The 20563-nt window shown below is 41.4% G+C and overlaps 1 long non-coding RNA gene across 1 annotated transcript in view; it reads left to right on the top strand.

The window, feature by feature from the left end:
* Positions 1-19927, top strand: part of LOC123606024 — a 41330-nt gene extending 21403 nt beyond the window's left edge. Inside the window, exons 2-3 of the long non-coding RNA XR_006716050.1 lie at positions 13763-13840; positions 19297-19927. This is a non-coding gene — a long non-coding RNA (uncharacterized LOC123606024). The remainder of the gene's footprint in view (positions 1-13762; positions 13841-19296) is intronic.
* Positions 19928-20563: the final 636 nt, after the last annotated feature.

The following is a 20563-nucleotide window of genomic DNA, read 5'->3' as shown; positions in this document are numbered from 1 at the left end:
CAAGCCAAGCTTGCTTCCCTCTTCGGCTTCTTAAGCTCCAGCCAGATCACCAGAAAGCAGCATTCCCAGAATGAATTGGCTCAGCTCCTTACAGAAATGCTGCCAGAAAAGGACAATTAGCTATGGGCCTTTGGCTTTTATAGGGGTCTGCATTAGACACAGCTGGAGTGGGAGGAAATGCACATTCAGGGTCTTGTTTGTGGCCCCCTTAGAGGAAAGGTGGGGCTGTGTGGCAGAGCAAGCATGAGACTGCAGCCAGCCTGCCTGCACTGAATCCTGGCTCTGCCCATAGCAAGCCATGTGATCCTGGGCAGGACCTCAATTTTCTCATCTGTAGTTTAGGGGAGACAATGATAAAAATCGTAGCTGCCTCAAAGGTTTGTTGTAAGGATCCCACATAATAATTCAAGCCATTTTTACAGGTCAAAAAAATGTTGCTGTCAGCAATTTCTTATGGGTCAACCTGAAATTCTTGACCCAGAGTATGTGTTAACCATTGACATACGCTATCCACAGCCCTCCCAACGATCTTACGATGAGGGTACTGCCAGGCCTGCATTACAGGCCAGAGAGCAGAAGAGCAGCATAGCCACCATCCTGAAGCCTGTACTCTGTGCCAGCCAGTAGGAAAATCAAACGTCAGAGAGGCAGAGTTCTCCACCAGGGGTCGTGCAGACAGAGCTGGGCCTACAACCAGGGGTTGACAAGTTTTCTTTGCTTATAAATTTCTGGCTCCTGCAGCAGGATTGTTTCTAGAAGACATGATCCTTCATTCTATCAGAGTCCCTTATATGAGGATCTAGGTGATAAATTTCTCTCAGAAGTCAGTAGCAAGGAAAACAAACTTGTCCCTTCTGGTGAACTGGTATGTTTCCTTTAATCAGAGAAACCTATGAGAACAGGGCAAGATACCTGGGTTGGGTTTCCAGAGCAGGTGAATTTTTATTATCTTTATTGTGGGGCATTTAATACATAATTGCATAAAGTGCATCACATGAACAATCCCCTTGCTACTCAAAATGTGATCCATGGACCAGCTGCAAAGGCATCACCTGGGAGCATATCAGAAATGTAGAATCTCCAGCTCCTCTTGAGACCTGCTGAATCCAAATCCGCATTTTAACAAGTTGGTCAGGTAACTTGTAGGCACATTTCATATTGAGGCATCCTGCACCGTAGCATTTAATTTCCACCACATCCAGTGAGATAAAGACTATTTTCCCCATTTTACGAATAAGTAGTCTGTTTATTGAGGTGAAGCCACCTGACTCAGGCCACACAACTAGGATTCTGACTGATTCTGGAGCCTGCACTGTTACCACTGCCCAGCCCCTGGAAAGTAGGAGGAAGTGTCGTGAGCAAAGGCCTAGGGGAAGAGTGAGAACCTTGGGACAGATTATTGACAGTGTTTCTTGGCCAACTTAAAGCTCTGGGCAGCTTTCCCAGAGATTCAAGGAACTTAGACCTGGCAGAACTCCTAGATGCCCAAGTTCAGGTGACAGTCTACAGCCTTGGAATCAAGTGCTATTGTAGAGGTGAAGAGGAGAGGCTTTGGGGTCAAATCAAAACCCACCAGGTGAGCATCCTCAGGCCTGCTGATATAACCTTGCTGAGTCTCAGTTTCCTCACTTGTAAATAGGGCCAAGGGTATCCACTGTGTCAAATTCCTGGGAGGATAAAACAATCTTATGACATTAAATTCCTTCATCCAGTGCATGACAAACAGCATAATAAATGTTAACTGGAATTAACAAATGAGCACGCACACACACACACACACACACACACACACAAGGGAACCCTCTTATTCATAACATGGAGTTACCAAACTAGTCACAAGTAATTTGAAACTGATGTAATGTGCTGAATCTTCCTCCATGAAGTGGAAACTGGGCAGCCAAATGGTCAGGTGAAAAATATGACTCTGCTCTTGAAGTTGCTTGTGGATGGAGTCCAACCCCATGGGGCTCCTGCTCTTCCCAGGACATTTTTGTACTGTCTTTGCCTGGTTTGGCATCAGGGTCATACTAGTTTTAAAAAATGAATTGAGAAGAGTTACCTCTTTGTGATGATCAGTTTTATGTGTTAGCTTGGTTAGGCTGCAGTACCTAGTTGTTTGAACATTAGGTGTTCCTGTGAAGATATTGTTTTAAGTTTATTTATTTTGAGAGAAAGAGAGTTCAAGAGCTTGGGGGAGGGGGGGGTACAGAAAGAGGGAGAGAAAGACAATCCCACGCAGGCTCCATGCCATCAGCTCAGAGCCTGATGCAGGCCTTGAACTCATGAACTGTTCTGATCTGAGCTGACATCAAGAGTCGGATGCTTAACTGACTGATCCACCCAGGTGCCCCATGCTGTGAAGAAATTTTGTGGATCTGATTAACATTCATAATCCGATGACTTTAAGTAAAGGAGATGATCCTAGATCATCTTTCGCATCCTGTTTCAATCAGTTGAAAGGCCTTAAAAGCCAAGCTGAGGTGTCTTCGAAGGAGAGGAAATTCTGCCGGGGACTGCAGCTTCAGTTTGTGCCCAAATCCTGACAGCCTGACCTACAGATTCCAGATTTGCCTAGACAGCCTCCACAGATGTGTGAGCCAATTCCTTGCACTAAACCCATATGCATTCATACAGAAAGACATAAATGTATGGTTCTGTTTCTCTGGTTGAACCCTAACCGAAACAGACTTTGGTACCAGAAGTAGTTCTGGGAAAATACAATCTGAAGGAAGAGTTTTTTGAATTGGTTCTGGGTTTTCCAAAGTTGGTTCTCTGATGTGATTACAGTTAAGAACACTAATGAGTATTTTCAGTGGTAGAGGATGCTGGTAGACCATGGTATAATGTGGCACTACAGGTATACAAAATATGGCCATTGCATAATACAAGGAAAAGTATGTCTGGAATACAAGAGATCCATTAGGCTGTCTCCTAATACTGCCATATCATGTAATTAAAGTAAATGGAAAATGACAACAATCCAATTCAGGCAGAACTATCAGTGGCCCAGACCATTCAGGAATGAAGGTTTGGGTCACCCAAACCTTGATAAAGAAACATGACCAGCCAGCCGAGGGCAAATGGACTATGGAATGGGTAGTAGAAGTACATAGTTATGAACACCAACTACAATCAGCTGACCAGTTGTGGAAATGGGGGATATAATAGTTATGAGTATTTCTTCATTATTTTGTTATGAATATGTTTGTATAGATCTTAAGCAAATATTTTTGTTTCAGCATGGGTCCACCTCCTTTGTCCACTTATCATCTAACATAAGATGTATTAATAATAGTTAACTTTATATTACAGTATTTAAGTTACAGGGTATCAAGGGGGAGAAAACATCACTCAATGACTTTGTATTTTCTTCGGGGGAAACAGTGTATTTTCAGTTGTATACGAAACAGTTATATCAGGGCACCTGGTGGCTCTGTCCACCAGTGTCTGACTCTTGATTTCGGCTCAGAGTATGATCTCATGGTTGTGAGATTGAGCCCTGTGTTGGGCTCTGCACTGACAGCATGGAGCCTGCTTAGGATTCTCTCTCTCCCTCTCTCTTTCTCTGCCCCTCCCCAGTTTGTATGTGCATGCTCTCTCTCTCAAAATAAATAAATAAACATTTTAATTTTTTTCTTTTAACTTGTTTTATTTTTTATTTTTTTAAATTTACATCTAAATTAGTTAGCATATAGTGCAACAATGATTTCAGGAGAAGATTCCTTAGTGCTCCTTACCTATTTAGCCCATCCCCCCTCCCACAACCCCTCCCATAAGCCTCAGTTTGTTCTCCATATTTATGAGTCTCTTCTGTTTTGTCCCCCTTCCCTGTTTTTATATTATTTTTGTTTCCCTTCCCTTATGTTCATCTGTTTTGTCTCTTAAAGTCCTCATATGAGTGAAGTCATATGATTTTTGTCTTTCTCTGACTGACTAATTTCAGTTAGCATAATACCCTCCAGTTCCATCCATGTAGTTGCAAATAGCAAGATTTCATTCTTTTTGATTGCCAAGTAATACTCCATTGTATATATATACCACATCTTCTTTATCCGTTCATCCATTGATGGACATTTGGGCTCTTTCCGTATTTTGGCTATTGTTGATAGTGCTGCTATAAACATTGGGGTGAATGTGGCCCTTCGAAACAGCATAGCTGTATCCCTTGGATAAATGCCTAGTAGTGCAATTGCTGGGTCGTAGGGTAGTTCTATTTTTAGTTTCTTGAGGAACCTCCATACTGTTTTCCAGAGTGCCTGCACCAGCCTGCATTCCAAATTAAATAAACATTTCTTAAAAAGAATAGTTATATCATGTTATGTGAAGCTATGATGTAGCTCTTCTTTTTTTGGAGATTGTATATGGTTTAAGGAAATATGTATGGGTGCCAAGTTGACAAGGCATGACTGCGATGGTCAGTCTTATCTGTCAGCTTGGCTAGACTTTAGTCCCCAGTTATTCCATTAAACACAATCTAAGTGTTGCTGTGGAGGTATTTTATAGATTGATTATCATTCATAATTCATTCAGTTGACTTTAAGCAAAGGAGATTATTTTAGATTATCTGGGTAGGCCTAATTCAATCAACTGACTGTTTATAGAAGCAGAACCAGTGGTTTCCCTGAAATTCTGCCTGTGGACTGCAGCATCATGTCATGGCCAAGAGTTCCAGCCTGCCCTTACTGGCTGCCACCCTCTGGGTGTTGGAGTGCCTAGCCAGCCACCACAGCAGCATAGGCCAATTCCTTGCAATAAATCTATATATTTGTTGGATTCTATTTCACTGATTGAATTCTGACTGATACACACCTCTTGTATTTTCAGGGAGATTATGTAGAATTGGTATTGATTCTTCTTTGAATGTTTAGTAGTTTCTCCAATAAAATTATCTGAGCCTGGAGTTTTCTTTTTTTTTTTTTTTTTGAGACTTTAAAAAATTATATATTGGATTTCCTTAATAGTTATAGGGCTATTGAAATTATTTCATATTGAATGAGTTGTAGTAGTTTGTGTTTTACAAGAAATTGGTCCATGGTCTAACTTATGTATGTAAATTGTACTATTCCCTTATTCTTTTGATGAGGGTGGGGAATGTCGTATTATCCTCGGTTTCCTAATGTTGATAATTTGTGTCTATTTTTCCTCTGTCAGTCTTGCTGGAGACTTGGCAATTTTATTTATCTTATTCAAAGAACCAGGTCCTTGTTTCACTGATTTTCTCTATTTTTAAATGTTTCCCCCTGCCCTGAGTTTTATTGAGATATAATTGACATATAACATTATGTAAGTTTGAGGTGTTCAACATAATGATATAATGTATGGATATATAGTAAAATGACCCCCACGATAAGTTTCGTTAATGCCCATCATCTCACATAGTTTTAATTTTTTTCTTGTGATAAGAACTTTAAGATCTACCCTCTTAGCAATTTTCAAACAAACAAACAATACAGTAATGTTAACTATAGTCACCATGCTGTATATTACATCCCCAGAACTTATCTTAGAACTGGAAGTTTGTACTTTTTGACCATCTTCACCCATTTCCCTACTCCCTATGGTGGCAACTACCAATGTGTTCTCTGTTTCTATGGGTTTGGTTTTTTATAAGTTCCAAATTCCACATACAAGTGAAATCATATGATATTTTTCTCTCTGTCTGACTTATTTCACATAGCATAATTCCCTCAAAGTCCATCTATGTTGTTGCAAATGGCAGTATTTCCTTCTTTTTTATAGCTAAACAATATTCCATTGTATGTGGGTGTATATCACATTTTATACATATATATACATATATACTGTGCGTGTGTATGTGTCTGTATGTGTGTGTGTGTGTGTGTGTGTGTATAAACCACGTGTTCTTTGTCCATTCATCCATTGACAGACACTTGGTTATCTTCATATCTTGGCTGTTGTGTATAATACTGTAATGAACATGGGAGTGCATATATCTCTTTGAGAATGGTTTCATTTCCTTCAGATATATACTCAGAAGTGGAATTGCTGGATCACATTGTAGTTGTATTTTTAATTTTTTGAAGAACCTCCATACTGTTTTCCACAGTGGCTGCACCAATTTACATTCCCACCTACAGTGCATGAGGGTTCCCTTTTCTCCACATCCTCGCCAACACTTGTTACTTCTTGTCTTTTTGATTCTAACTGTTCTGACGGGTGGGAAGTGACATCTCACTGTAGTTTTGATTTGCATTTCCTTGGTCATTAGTAATGTTGAGCACCTTTTCATGTGTCTGTTGGTCATTTGTATGTCTTCTTTGGAAAAATGTCTGTCTATTCAGGTCTTCTTCCTATTTTGAAATCTGATTGCTTTTTTTGCTATTGACTTGTGTGAGTTCTTTGTTTATTTTGGATATGAACCCCTTATCAGATAATATGATTTGCAATTTTTTTTTCTCCCATTTGATAGGTTGCCTTTCTACTTTTTGATGGTTTCCTGTGCTGTGCAGAAGCTTTTTAGTGTGAGGTAGCTCCACTAGTTTATCTTTGCTTTTGGTGTCAAATATAAAACGTCATTGCCAAGACTGATGCCAAGGAGCTTACCCCCTATGTTTTTTTTTTCTATGAATTTTATAGTTTTAAGTCTTACACTCAAGTCTTTCATTCATTTTGTGTTGATTTTTGTCCATGATATAAAATGGGGGTCCTGATTCACTCTTTTGCATGTGGCTGTCCAGTTTTCCCAACCCCATTTATTGAAGAGAGTGTCCTTTCCTCATTGTATATCCTTGGCTCTTTTGTCATAAATTAATTGACCATATATACATGGGTTTATTCCCTGGCTTTCTGTTTTGTTCCATTGACATATGTGTCTGTTTTAATGCTTACACCATACTGTTTTGACACTGTAATTTTGTAATAGTGTTTGACATCAAGAAATGTGATATCAATTTTCTCTATTTTTAATCTCTTTGATGTCTGCTACTTACTAATTTATTCTTTCTGGTTTGCTTTGCTTTGCTCTTTTTCCTAAGTTCTTGACATGGAAGCTTAGATTATTGATTGGAGATTTTCCCTCTTTTATAAGTGATGCATTTAATTCTACGAATTTCCTTCTCAGCACTGTGTTAACTCTTTCCCATAAATTTTGATATGTCGTGTTTTTTTTCATTCAGGTCAATGTACTTTTATTACCCTAGAGACTTCTCTTTAACCCATGGATTGCCTGGGAATGTGATTTTTAGTTTCCAAGTGTCTGGAGCTGTTCATGTTATTTTTCTGTTACAGATTTGTAGTTGATTCCATTGCGGTCAGGGAATATATTCTGTATGATGTCAATTCTTTTAAATTTGTTGAGTTTTTTATGGCCCAGGATATAATCTATCTTGATATATGTTCCATGGGTACCTGAAAATAATGTGTATTCTGCTGGTGGTGGCAGAGTGTTGGTTGGTGTGATGTAGCATTCTTCTACATCCTTGCTGATTTTCTGTTTAGCTGTCTAGCCATCATTGAAAGAGGGCTGTTGAAAACTCCAACTATAATTATGAATTTGTCTATTTCTCTTTTCAGTTCTATCATTTTTTGCTTTACATATTTTGCAGCTCTCATTTGGTATGTACACATTTAGGGTTGCTGTGCCTTCTAGGTGGATTGATTCTTTTATCATTATATAATGTCCCACTCTGTTTCTGGTAATTTCCTTTCTCCTGGAGTCTACTTTACGAGACATCAATATAGACACTCCTGCGTTGGTTTAAGTAATGTTTTCATGTTGTATCTTTTTCCACTCTTGCTTTCAACTTGACTATACCATTATATTTGAAGTGAATTTCTTATAGACAGCATAGAGTTGGTTTCTGTTTTTTTTTTTTTTAATTTTTTTTTTCAACGTTTATTTATTTTTTTTTTTTTTGGGACAGAGAGAGACAGAGCATGAACGGGGGAGGGGCAGAGAGAGAGGGAGACACAGAATCGGAAACAGGCTCCAGGCTCTGAGCCATCAGCCCAGAGCCCGACGCGGGACTCGAACTCACGGGCCGCGAGATCGTGACTTGGCTGAAGTCCGACGCTCAACCGACTGCGCCACCCAGGCGCCCTGGTTTCTGTTTTTTAATCTACTCTGCCAGTCTCTGTCTGTTAATTTGTATAGTTAGGTCATTTAAATTTAATGTAAATGATGATATTATAGGGCTTAGGTCTGCCATTTTATTTTTTGTTTATTTTCTGTTTTCAATTTATTTGTTTACTGTTTCTTAAAAATTTTTTTTAACATTTATTTATTATTGAGAGACAGAGAAAGACAGAGCATGAGCAGGGGAGGGGCAGAGAGAGAGGGAGACACAGAATCCGAGGCAGGCCCCAGGCTCTGAGCTGTCAGCACAGAGCCCGACACGGAGCTCGAACTCACGAACCGTGAGATCATGACCTGAGCCAAAGTCGGACGCTTAACTGACTGAACCACCCAGGCGCCCCTTGTTTGCTCTTTGTTACCTGCCGGTGGCTTACTTGAACATTTTTTTAGAATTCCATATTGATTTATCAATAGTGTTTCTGAGTATATCCCTGTATAGATTTTTTTTATTGGTTGTTGTAAGTGTTGAATTGTACACACAAAACTTATCAGTCTATTGATGTCATCATTTTACTAGTTGAAGTATATAAACCTTAGTGCCCTTTATGTCTCTTCGCCCCATTTATTTATAATATAAATATTATATAATATATATATAACATAACTGTCTAAGATGTTTCTTCTGTATACATGTAGGACCATAGCAACCAGTGTTATAATTTATGCTTCACCCACCAGACATAATTTGGGAAACTCCAGAGAAGAAGGAAAGCCTATTTTATTTACTCATGTTTCTGCTTACTGTGTTCTTTCTTTTTTTTTCCTGATGTTTCAAAGTGATTTTTATTACTATTCTTGTTACCTTTCTGTTTAGAGGACTTCTTTTAGCCATTCTCTTAAGGTAAATATGCTGGTAACAGATCTCTTAGTTTCCCTTCATCTGAGAATTACTCGAAATCCTCTTTATTCCTAAAGAATACTTTTACTGGTTACAGGGTTCTGGGTTGATGGTTGTTTTCTTTCAGCTCTTGAAAAATACTACCCTGTTTGCCTGACTTCCATTGTTTCTGATGAGAAAACTGCTGTCTTCGAATTCCTTCTTCTTTATAGGTAAAGTATAGTTTTTCTCTGATGGTTTTAAGATGTTTTTCTTTGTTTTTAGTTTTCATAAGTTTAATTGTGATGTATCTTATTGTGGATTTCTTTGGATTTATCTTATTTGACATAGCCTAAGCTTTTTAAATCTGTAGGCTTACTTCTCTTGACAAACTTGTGAAGTTTTCAGCTGTTATTTCTTTTCTTTCTTTCCACTTTATTTAGGCATGATTGATATACAAAAACCCTGCACATAATTAACGTGTACAATTTGGTGAGTTTGGACATATGTATACACTCACATTACCATCACCCTAATCAAGGTAATAAACATATTGATCACTTCTAAAAATTTCCCTAATGTCCCTTTGTGTTGATTTGTTTGTCTACCTGTTTGTTTTGTGGTAAGAACACATAACGTGGGACCTGCCCTCTTAACAAATGTTTAAGTTCATAATGTCCCCTCATTTCTTCTAGTGCTTATTGAGCCCCATGCCCTTGCTCCGCCCCTTCTGGCACTCTGATGACACAAAGGTTGGATCTTTTGTTATAGTCCCACAGAGCCCTGATGCTCTGTCCTCTTTTCTTTTCCTGTTTGTTTTCTCTCTGCTGTTCAAATTGGGTAATTTCTATGGTTCTATCTTCCGGTTCACTGATTCTTTCCTCTGTCCCCTCCATTCTCTGCCGAGTCCACCTTCTGAGCTTTTATTTAGGTTATTTTATTGTGTTTAGGACTTAAATTTCTAAAATTTCCATTGGGTTTCCTTTATATTCTCTATTGCTTTGTTGAGGCTTTCTATTTATTTCAGTTATTTCAAGTTTATTCATAATTGCTTGTTGAAGCATTTTTAATGATGGCTGTTTTCAGACTTTTGTCAGATAATTCTAACATCTGTCTCATCTTCGTGTTAGCATCTACTGATTTTTTTTTTATTCATTCAGTCTGAAATCATCCTGTCTCTTGGTATAATGGGTGATTTCCTATTGAAACCTGGATATTTTTGTATTATTTAAACCTCCTGTTTAGCTGGGTTTCTTTGACACCATTTCCACAGGAGAAGGGGTGGGGGGTGGCAAATCCTCATTACTGACAATAGGAGCTAGAAGTCTGGGTTTCCCACTCAGCCTCTATTGAAACTCAAGGGGGGAGGTTCCTCATTACTGCTGGGTTGAGCTGAGAATCCTGGCTCCCCATGGGTCTCTATTGACACTCTCCATTACTGCTGGGAGATGGTGAAAGCCTTGACTCCCACTAGAAGTCCTTTGACACCACCCCAGTGGGGAGTGGGAGGAATACCTTATTAGTCCAAGATGGAGGTAGAATTCCAGGCTCCCTACTGCAGTGGCAGCAGGGAGGCATTAATGGCCAGCAGAGATGAAAGTCCCAGATCCCTGCTTGCCCTTCTCTGACACCACCCCAGCAGGGATGTTGGGATGCCTTGTTACAGCCTCGCAAATGTCAAAGTCTAGCTCCCTTTTACCCTTTTCTGGTATGGTTTCTGTGTTGTTTAACTAGGGTAGAGCAGTAATTGTCTAAAAGTTTTCTGTCTTGCTAAGCTTCCCTTTCCCTGGTCATTGGTCTAGAGAGAGTAGGCTTTGTTGTTGGGGCTTTTTTGTTTGTCCCCATTGGTGTTTCCTAGTCACCAGCTTCTTCTGCTCTAAGTTTCTTTCTAGGACATTTTGATTCCTGTCTGAGCTTGGGTCATCTGTGCCCACATCACATGGGGCTGTTGTAACAGCACTGTGAGGTCCCCTGGAAGATCACGTGGGTACTGTCTGCCCCAAGGGGCCTCCTGAACATGGACAGAGACAACCATGGTTTACAGACAGGAACACAACATGGATAATGGGGGGCAGGGAGGCAGGGAGGCAGGGAATGAGTCATTTGTTCTTTCTTCAGGGAGTGTTTTTGGTGTTTGAAGAGTGATTTTTTCGTCATGTGTCCAACCTTTATTATTTCTTTTGTTGTTGTCATTATGAAGAGTTCACAACTATTCTAGGAAAAATGAGAAACTAATGTTGAGGAAAAAGAAGAAGCTAACCTAAATCTCACCACCAGAGAAAAGAACTATTAACTTTTTGGTTTATATCTTGTAGTCTTTTATTTTGAATATATTATATGCACATGTGTAAATATATGTGCATCTGATTTTAAAGTAAAATAGAATAACATTAAACATAGTTTTTTCAGTTTTATATTTTATTTTTTAAATGTTTATTTATTTATTTTGAGAGAGAGAGCACAAGCAGGGAAAGGGGCAGAGAGAGAGAGAGAGAGAGAGAATCCCAAGCAGGTTCTGTGCTATCAGTGGGGAGCCCGACTCCAGCTAGAACCCATGAACCATGGGATCATGACCTGAGCGGAAATCAAGAGTTGGGTGCTTAACCAACTGAGCCATCCAGGCACCCTCAGTTTTATATTTTAAAGTAATTTCATACTAACAAAAAGTTGCAAGAATAGTAACAAGGAACTCCCATATTCCCTTCACCAGATTCACCAAATGTTTCCATGTTGCCCTATTTCTTTCATCCCTTTCTCTCGTTCTCCCAGTCTCTTTACTCTGTACTCCTAAATATTTCAGTGTCTATTTTCTAAGAACAAGAGCATTCTTTTGCATAACCACAGTACAATTAACATTGTTTCAATAATATTATCCAATCTACAAACCATTGTGCAAATATTGCCAATTGTCCCAATAATATTTGTTTTTCTGGTCCAGTATTCATTCTGGAATCATAAATTGTATTTAGTTTTCATGTCTCTTTAGTTTTCTGTAATCTGGAGCCATTCCTCAGCCTTTATTTGTCTTTCCTGATTTTAAAATTGTTAAACAGTACAGGCCAAGGTGTTTTACAAAATGTCCCCCAATCTGAGTTTGTCTGATCTTTCCTCCTGATCAGACTCAGATAATGCTTTTTAACAGGAATATCACCAAAGTGATATTGTGTCCCTCTCTATGCATCTTATCAAGAGGCACTTAATGATAGTTTGTTCTATTGTCGGCAATGTTAACTTTTATTTCTTGGTTAAAATGGTGTGTTCCAGGTTTCTCTTCTGTAAAGTTACTATCTTCTCTTTTGTATTAGTAGATAATTTTTGGAGTGATACTTTCAGACGATATAAATATCCTCTACCTCACCAAATATTCACCCATAAGTTTTAGCATCCATTGCCTGAATCACTTGCTACTGTGATGCTTGCAAAAAGGTTATTTTCTCATTTCAACAATGTATTTTACATCTATCAGTTGGCATTCTATTATAAGGATGTGGTTTCTTTCTACGTCCTTTTTTTCACTGAGAAATTTTAATGCCTTTTGCGATGTCACAATGCTCTTCTGGTACTAACTACCTAGAGTTTATCACAGACTCCACAGGTTAAGGGCACAGCCTCCAATGAGACTGTCCTCACTTCAGATGGTCCCCCCAGTCATCCATTATTTTGACCAACTAGCTGCAAATTTGGGAGGTTCACATGACCCCCTGAGGTTTGATCATTTGCTAGGATGACTCCCAGAATTCCAGAAGGTGCTACCCTTATGATTACGGTTGTGCTAGGAAGGCTGTAGATCAGGACCAAACAAACAAAGAGACACACAGAGTGAGATCCGGCAGCACTTCTTCCCTACAAATCTTTGATGTTATCTTCCCAGTGCCAGGTCTCACGCTGAGTTAGGCGATGGAGGCACAAGTCAGATATGGGGAGCAGACCTGCTGCCGGCTGATGAGAGGGAGGGAAGACCACCCAGGTAGAGGGAATAGCATTGCAAAGATGCAGAGGCATGTAGTGGAATTCTTTGGCATGATCAGAACATTGGTTGGAACATTATATATAATGCTGAGTGAGAGTGTTGTGGAGAATGAAGCTATGCACTGAAGTTTGCACCTTGTCCTATGGGCCCGGGAGGAGCAGAGTCTGTGAAAGGAAATGAGGAGGGTAGTGACAGGATCATAGCTATGTGACATAAGTAGCTCTCTGCACATTATGGAGGATGGATTGCAAGGAGAGGACACTCAGAGACCGCTGGAGATTTGTAGAAAAAAGGCAGGAGGTGATGAAGAGTACAAGCTAAGGTGGGAGCCATGGGCATGGAGAGCAGGGGTGAGTCAAGGTGAGGGTAGGTGTTCCAGGAGGGTCATCAAGGAGACCACGCTGGGATGTGTGAGCTCTCCCCCTGGTCCTGAACCCCTCTAGTTAGAAACCTTCTCATTATCATCTGTCTTAGAGGCCAGTGTGCCTCTTTTTCCCATTTTATGTGGTTGATAATTTCCCCAAACAGGATAAGCCTGAAGAAATCTGCACAAAGACTCACTGTAATTAAATTTCTGAAAACCAAAGATAAAAATCTGGAAACTAGGTCAGATGCAGTATAGCTGATTTACAGAGTTAATAATAACTCCACAAGTGTGCACAGAGCAGCAAACTCTTCATTAATGTGCTATTTTTGCCAGGTTTTTGGTATCAAAGTTATGCTGGTTTCATAAAAGGAACTTGGAAGCTTTCCTTTTTTCTCTGTGCACTGAAATGCTTTAAATAGCACTGAAGTTATCGTTTCTCTAAGGATTTGGTTGAGTTCACTTATGGGGCTGGTAATTTCTTTTTTTTTTTTTTCTTTTTACATCTTTATTAAGATGTGCCTATGAAACTGTCACCCCAATCAACATGACCTTAGATCTTACCCAAGAGACTTGTCCAGGATCATATATCAGGTGGGTGACACCCCCCTCCCAAAATTTCCTTGTGCCCCTTTGCAGTCCACCGCTCCTCCACTCTTGTCCCCAGGCAACCCTGACCTGCTTTCTCCTATTATAGATTAGTTTGCATGTTCTAGAATTTATGTAAATGGAATCAAACAGTATGTACTCTTTCTCCGTTTGGCTTCTTTCACTCAGCCTACTTGTTTTGAAATACACCCATGTTATATGTATCAATAGTTCATTCATTTTTATTGCTGAGTAGAATTCCATTGTATGAATACACCACAATTTGTCTATATATTTACCAGTTGAGTGACATTTGGGTTGTTTTTAGTTGGGGACTATTTAAATACAGGTGCTCTAAACATTCATATAGAAGTCTTTGTGTGGACATATGTAACTTAGGAATATATTAGGTCACATAAGTGTATATTTACCTTTTTTTTTTTTAGAAATTCTGTTTGTTTTCTTTTTTTTGTAAGTCTATTTATTTATTTTGAGAGAGAGAGAGAGAGAGAGAGAGCATGAGCAGGGGAGGGGCAGAGAGAGAGGGAGAAAGTGAGAATCCCAAGCAGGCTCTGCACCATCAGCACAGAGCCCAATGCGGGGCTTGAACTCACAAACCATGAGATTGTGACCTGAGCCAAAATTAAGAGTCAGACTCTTAACCGACTGAGCCACCCAGGTGCCACATAGGTGTGTATTTAACTTTTTAAGAAACTGCCAAACTATTCTCTAGTGGTTGTTCCACTTTACATTTCCACCAGCATCGTCCAAGAGTCCCAGTGACTCTGTATCCTCACCAACACCAGTTATGAGTTTTGAGTGGTTGTGATTTGGCAACTTTCTCTATTTCTTCTCTTCATTTTAGGCTTGGGTTGCCCAGACAAAAGAGGTGGAGGCATAACTTAGCTACTGATGTTTCATTGCAGGGTAGGGGTGGGGAATACAGATTGAGGAAAAACTGGAAGGAAAGCATGGAAGGAGAGAAAACAAACACAAGGTGGTACATTGCAAAGCTAGTCACGGGCACAAGAAAACACAGGAGGCCACTCAGCCATGGAATGTCTCTGGAGAAGCCATATGGAACTGGAACATCTTGGCAGGGTATGCGATTAAGGAAGGGAGAGGAATTTATCCACTGATGGCTTTCCATCTCTTGTCTTTCTTGGTTCAAATTTACCCCCATGGAACCTTAACTCCCCTGAGTGTGTTGTGTGGCCCCTTTGGACAGCTGCTGGGGAAACCAGATCTGACACCCCAGAGCATAGCATGGGCATCCCAGGGCACGGTTCTTCATCTGAGTCTAGAAACAAGAGCCTCTGGTTGCCCAGTTAGGTTGGACCAGAACATCTAGGGCATGTGTTTCTTGCAGTGAAGGTGAGGGGAGGCTGTGCTGAAGCCTAGACAGGACTCTGTGGGAGGCTGAGCCCACAGCAGTTGGGAGATGAACTGGCAGTGGGGCCAGCACTGAGCACTGGAGTGGTGCCACAGCCAATGCAGTGGAGCAAAACTGGAGAGATCTGTAAGTTGAGTTGGGTACAATCTTTTGAGATACTTTATGTCTATTAGCCCCTCTAATCTTTGACATAGCCTTGGAATGCAGGCAGGGATTTATAGCCCTGCATTTCAGATGAAGAAAGGTAGGTCTTGCCTAAGCGACTTGCCCGGGATCGTACATCAGGCGGGTGAGACACTTGGGCCTCTGTCTGGACCCAGTGCTCTTTCCACATGCTATACAGATGCCAGATATTCTAAGATGTACATTTTGGAGACTGTGTCTGGTTTGGGACACCGTCAAGAAGACAGAAAAACACATCCCAAATCTCGCGTTGGGTTTTTTTTTGGGGGGGTGGGTTTTGGCTACTTTGGGGGAGTCAGGCAGCAGGAGGTCCAGATAATGAGACTGCCATGGGAAGAAAGTTGGGGAATCTGGGAGTCTAGTACTAATTTGTGTGACCTTGGGCCAATGATTGTTCCCCTTGGACCTCTAAATCAGCAAACATTTGGTGAGAATGTATGCACTATGTGCCATACATTGTACCAATTGTGGGGAATATCAAAATGAGAACAATAGTCCTTGTCCTAATGAAATTTCTAATCTAGACCCTCCCCTACGTTCATTCGTCCTGTCAAGTGGGGGAGTCTCTTTCTCCTTTGCCTTGAATCTGGGGATATTGATCTTGAGCTTGAAGAAGCTCAAGAATAATGAGAGATGTGGGATTGGCCATCCCTATCAGCCCAGCTGGCAGTCAGTCAATCCCTAGAAGCAGAGCCAGCCTGCTGGTCTGCAGTTAAGCACAGACACACACAGATCCAGTCAATACTAGAAGAACTGCCTAACTGAGCCCAGCCTATACTACCAGCCCACAGAATTGTGAGCTAAATAAATGATTGTGGTTATAAGTCACTGATTTTAAGCTGTTTTATTATAAAGCAACAGCTATCCAATACAACATGCAAAATGCTTAGCACAGTAACCACAGTTTAACTAATGGAGATGATGATGATGATGGTCGTGGTGGTGGGCAGTATCCATGCTCAGGCCACTGTTGGGAATAGAAGAAAAGGTGGCTTCATGACTCCCAAAGCAGCTCGTGGCATGACATTATTCACAAGAAGAAAAGGCAACAATGACTTCCAGTGAATTTCTACTCACTTATTTATTCTTCAAGGTCTTGACCAATTATAAAGACCTTAAGCCTGGCTAAGGAGATTTGACTTCATGTCCACTATGAAGATCCACTGACAGATTCTAGGCTGAGAGTGTGGGATAATGACTATTTTAGAAAGATAGTGCAGTGGTCAGAAAGGGTCAGGGAGAGAGACGGCCTGAGGGAGGGAGGAGGACAATGTCAGCCACCTCCTTATGCCTTTTATAGCACCCATAAATAGAGAATAACTCTGACTCCTCAGACTCCACAGGGTCTGAGGTGCGATTGACCTCTATCTACTTGAATCTTTCTCCCTCGTTCTCACTCTGCTCCACCCACCAGTTTCTCTTAGTCCCTTGGACATGCCCTAATTCATCTTCCCTCAGTGCCTTTGTACATGCTATGCTGTTGCCTTCCTTTCCTTCCTGTGTCACTTGTACTCGTCCTTCAAATTTCTGTAACTCAGATGTCTCTGAATCCTTAATCTAAACCAGGTCACCCTGAAGTACCCACCAAAAACGCTATGCTTTTCTTCTGTGGCAGTTGCCATGGTTTATACTTGCGTGTGTAATATAGGAGTCATGATTCGAAGGGTATCTGTCTCCTCCACCAGACTGTGAGCTCTGCTGGGTCTGTCTTGCTCATTGTTGTGCCCAGAGCCTGGCCCAATGCCTGGTGTGTATCAGGCATAAACAAAACGAATATAAAATGAATGGATGCCCTTAAGTGAAAACCCCTTGGGGCAGAATATCCATGCTTACTTAGAATCTCTCTGTCCTGAAATGACAAAAGAGAAAGGAGAGAGAGACCACAATCCTTAGAGCTCTTCTTGGGGACAAATTGGTCTTGCCCTGGAAGTGTCACTCAGGACTCTGGCTCCTGTTTTATAGCCAGAGGACACATTTAATCCAGACAATAAATAATCCATCCCACCGGCCCTCATGGCTGGGCGGAAGGTCCTTAAGGAAAGACCAACACTGATGTGGAACATTGAGTTCCCCAACCTCAAGGACACAGAATTTTCCTGCAGGGTTTTAATCATCTATTTGAACAAGGAATGTTTCCCCAAGCCTTGCTTCATAAACAAGTCTGTGATCAGAGGCAAACAAACAGCCCCTGTGTGGACATCTGACGTCTGGAAGATTTCATCTGGGCAGCAGCAGAGAGACTTCACAGAGAAGCCCACAGAGTTGAAAGCAATGAAAACCTTTGTGGCCATATCCCAGTGTCCCCAAATAGGACAGTCATTGACATCTCTCCCCTTCCTTTTGAAGAATTCCTTTTTGTAATTGGAGCTCCTGGCTTATATACAGCTATTTGTGGATTTATGTGCCCCTATCTTTCCATTTCTCCTACTAGACCTTTTATGAGGGCAAAGGGCAAGGATAGATCTCATTCACCCATTGTTTTCCTACCCATACATTGCTCAATGCTTGGCACAGAGCTGGCCCCATAAATGTTTGCTGATTGGATAAGCAGTGGTAAAAGGTTGAGTTACAAGTGGGATGGAGAGAGGGCAAACAGTCTGAGAATGGGTTCGTGTATACAAAAAAGGTAAAGTTAAAAGCCTAGTGGAGAAATGGAGTGGAGGCTGATGAGACTGGGAGTCCCTGAATCAAGCCATGCCCGAAGATTTGACCATCAGTGGAGTTTTCAGTTATTTGTGCCAGAATATTCCCTTTGTTGACTAATCCATGTCCACAGAAAGACTTTATATAAACATTCACAACATCTGTATTCTTAACAGCTAAAAACTAGAAACAATCGAGATGTCTATCAACAGGTGAATGAATAAACCAATTGAGAGATAGCCGTAATTCATAGAACAGAATACTATTTGGCAACCCAGCAATAAAAGGATCGAACTACTGATGCAAACAGCAATGTAGGTGAATCTCATAGACATTATACTGAACCTGATAAGCCAGATTCAAAGGACTACATACTGTGTGATTCTATTTAAAGGAATTTTTGGAATGGCTTAACAAAACTATAGTGAAATGATTCAGATGAGTAGTCACCTTTGGAGAAGTGGGAATTGACTGGAAAGCGAGGTGAAGGAACTTTCTGGGGAACTGGAACTATATTTTATATCTTGATCTGGCTGGTAGTTACATGCATGTACATATATGTAAAAACCATCAAGCTGTGCATTTTAGATGCATGCATTTTACTGTATGTAAAGTATACCTAAATTTTTTTAAGCGTTGGATTAGATTCTCTCTGAAGTCCTTCTAATTCTCTTGTGTTTAGGGTTCTGGGATAGAGTATGGGTAATTTTTCCCCGTTTCTGAGTTCCTTTGGTGTCCTGTAGCTAGAAGGGCACTAGCATAGGAGTGCAGAGATCTGGGCACTGGCCAGGCAGAGTCGTAGGGGTAGAGACTGAGTAAAAGCAGAGGAAGCCAGTGGGTGGCAGGAAGAAGAAGCAGATGCACAAAAAGAAGGGAGAGAGAGAGGAAAAGAGAAATGAGAGACAGATAAAGGGAGGCAAAGAGAAGGCAAGGAGACAAAGATTTAGAGAGTAAGACAGAGAGAGGGTCACAGAAAGACAGAGTGACAGCAGGAGACTAAGAGAGAGACTGACAGACTAGAAGGAGTGCCAGAGACCCAGAAAGGGGGAAAGGGGGAAGGAAGGAGAGAAGAGGAGAGGGAAAGAGAGAGGGAGAGAGAGAGAGAGAGAGAGAGAGAGAGAGAGAGAGAGAGACCGACCCAGGGGGAGATAAGGAAAGGAACGTAGATTACCATATGTGGCCCTAGTGAGGTAGCCATTTTGCCTTTTGCTGGATTTCACCACTCACTGCCTCCTCCCTGTAGGGACCACTGGCTGCCACACTTGTCCTTGAACCTCTGCAACCTCCAGCTGTGCCTGCTGACAATGAAGACCTGCTGCCTTTGTGCTGACTTCCTTGTACAGCTCTGAAAGTCCCCCAAAAGCTGTGTGATTATTCTTTCTTTGTGTGCCAGCCTCACCCCAAGGACGGGAGTGTCCAGAGGGCAGGGACTTGCTGTCATTATGAGCATCCTCCAGTCTTCCACACTTGTGCCCAACAGGCATGAGTCAACTGGGCACGTTGATGCATCAGTTCATTTTTCCTACCGGGAAGCATTCAGGGGTGTTGCAAGATGCTTATACCTTTCAGTTTTGTTTGGGACAGTGGCCCCAGCCCCTGAGCCAACCCCATTAGGTTCTGGTTGTAGGGCTGGCAGAAACTGGTAGGGGCACTGGCTGCCCCCTGGGGAATTGTGCTGTTATACAGGACAGTAGGAGTGGTGAAATCAGGAAGCCCAGGTCAGAAAGCAATGAAATGCTGGCCAGAACACATGGTCCTAAAAGGGAAAATCAATCACACAGTGGGCTCAGAAGATTTCAGAAAGTGGAGCTTGAGGGGAACCTGGGTGGCTCAGTTGGTTAAGCGTTTGACTCTTGATTTCAGCTCAGGTCATGACCTCATGGTTGTGAGGTGGAGCTCTGTGTTGGACTCTGTGCTGACAGCATGGAGCTTGCTCGGGATTCTCTCTGTCCCTCTCTTTCTGTCCCTCCCTTGATCGTGCTCTCTCTCTGTCTCAAAATAAATAAAAATTTAAAAGAAGAAGAAAGAAAACGGAGCTTGCTTGGGCAAGAGGTACAGGGCTAAGACTGAATTAAGCAAAGGTGTAGGAGGGTCTCTTGAGGTTGGTGTGCTGGAAAGACCCGTGGGCGGACATGGTGTGTGTCTGTTACATAATTTCCCAATGGTCATTGAACTTGGGCGGAGCACCAAGACCAAGATCCTCCTTCCTCCCCCTTCCTTCCAGGCAGCCAGAAAGCCCAGGGTCTCAGCTGAGTGGATTAACTACTAAATCATCACATAAGAAGCCCAACTTAAGACTTAGGGGATGGCACCAAGTCTGGATTTTGCTAGAACTTCTCTCATCCACTGCCAAGACAGCTTCCTTTGAGGACGGCCCTAACCACATGTCGGCCATGCCTCACTTTGGTGTCAGGATGGCTGTGCCTGCAGCCCCTTCTATGGACTGACACTTGCCTGACAGTCCAGCTCTGAGATCTGGGATTTTCCATCTTTTTGTTCCCAGATGGCCC

The sequence above is a fragment of the Leopardus geoffroyi genome, chromosome A2 (assembly GCF_018350155.1).
Source record: "Leopardus geoffroyi isolate Oge1 chromosome A2, O.geoffroyi_Oge1_pat1.0, whole genome shotgun sequence".
NCBI lineage: Eukaryota > Metazoa > Chordata > Mammalia > Carnivora > Felidae > Leopardus > Leopardus geoffroyi.
Note: the sequence above shows the minus strand (reverse complement) of the source record. Positions and strands in the feature narration are given on the sequence as shown.